The sequence below is a fragment of the Macaca thibetana genome, chromosome 17 (assembly GCF_024542745.1).
Source record: "Macaca thibetana thibetana isolate TM-01 chromosome 17, ASM2454274v1, whole genome shotgun sequence".
Taxonomy (NCBI): Eukaryota; Metazoa; Chordata; class Mammalia; order Primates; family Cercopithecidae; genus Macaca; species Macaca thibetana.
Window position 1 is genome coordinate 61,209,420 of NC_065594.1, and position 1,635 is coordinate 61,211,054.

The 1,635-nt window shown below is 32.3% G+C and overlaps 1 non-coding gene across 1 annotated transcript; it reads left to right on the top strand.

Moving 5' to 3' along the window:
• Nucleotides 1–491: 491 nt before the first annotated feature.
• LOC126940947 (U6 spliceosomal RNA) lies at nt 492–600 on the top strand. Its single transcript, XR_007721005.1, has one exon. It is a non-coding gene; the product is annotated as a U6 spliceosomal RNA (small nuclear RNA).
• The last annotated feature ends 1,035 nt before the right edge of the window (nt 601–1,635 follow it).

The window sequence follows — 1,635 nt, forward strand, 5'->3', positions numbered from 1 at the left end:
ACTGAGAAAACCATTACCCTGGGTCAAAAATTAATATCTACATGTACGCTATTTACAGAAAATAAATGTAGAACATACCTGCTTTGAAAGTTTAAGGCAATAATATGGAGAAAAAAATGTGTCCAATAATTGCAAAGCAAAAGTATACTTAGATAATAAATGCTAGATAATGTTAAAGTTAAAACAAAAATATTAACTTAGTCAAAGAAGATCTTGTATTTTTTTAGAGTGTGAACCATAGTGATTATGAAGAAAACACACTATAGATTGAATAGAACTCTAGCAGATACAACAAAAAGTGTTAAAAGTTTTAAGAGAAAGCCTTAGAAAGGCATTAATATTGAGTCCAGTTTAGCACACATCTCATAAATTGATAGGTCCAGCTCTCAAATATAAACATAACATTGAGTTTCTGATAACAATCAAAATGTACTGATCTATACTTTTTGTTTCCACAGCATTAATAGAAGATTTGTTTCAATAAGATCAATGTGCTTGTCTCTGTAGCACATATACTAAAATTGGAAGGATGCAGAGAAGATTAGTATGGCCCCTGCCCAAAAAGCTAAAAATGAAAATTAAAAAAAAGAAGATCAACTAATACAAACCAGTCGTAACCTTACAAAATTACAGAATTATATAGCCAATTTTTTTGATTGGGATACATACCACTATACATTAATAACAAAGATGAAAAATGATCACAATGATGTCTATGAATTGATATGGAGGGATTCTCAGGATATACGGTTAAATAGAAAAAAGAAATGTGTAAAATAGTATCTACAGCATGCTACCTTTTGTATATACACTCGAGAAAGTCCTATATGGCATCTTCTTTCAATACAAGGCTATTTGTCTACCTTGAAAATTTGTCGTTTAGTGTAGCCGCTTTCATCAATTATGTTAGCTGGATCTAAGTAATTTGCTGTACCTTCTATATCAGCACTGTTGCTTCACCTTGCACTTTTATGTTATGAAGATGGCTCCTTCCTTAAACTTCATGAACTAACCTCTGCTAGCTTCAAACTTTTCTTCTGCAGCTCACCTCTTTCAGCCTTCATAGAATTGCAGAGACATAAGATGTTTCTCTGGATGAGGCTTTGGCTTAAGGAAATACTGTGGCTGGTTTGATCTATCCAGACAACTCAAACCTTTCTCTACATCAGCAATAAGGCCATCTTATTTTCTTATAATTCTTGTGTTCACTGGAGTAGCACTTTTAATTTCCCTAAGAACTTTTCATTTGCATTCATAATTTAGGTAACTGTATATCCAATTGTTTAAAGACACAAACCAACATTTTCTGATCTGCAACAGTTCAATGATTTTTGAAAAATAGAGCTCCACAGATATGAATTTCTAGATGTAAGTGGACAGTACTGATATCTCCTGATTCAATGCTTTATTTGCATTCAATACTATGAAAAGGAAGACATTACTTATTTGGAAAGTTAGATCCGACTTATGTAGCTCCTCCCACACCTCATGTTTGGCTGTTCCTCATTGATTTTTATATCTCTTTCCCCCTTAAATACCACTGCTTTTGCCTATTTTTCCTCTTTTTAAATTTAATTTTGAACCATGCGAACACACTTCAAAAATGTCTTATCGTATATCTATAATTTTAAACCA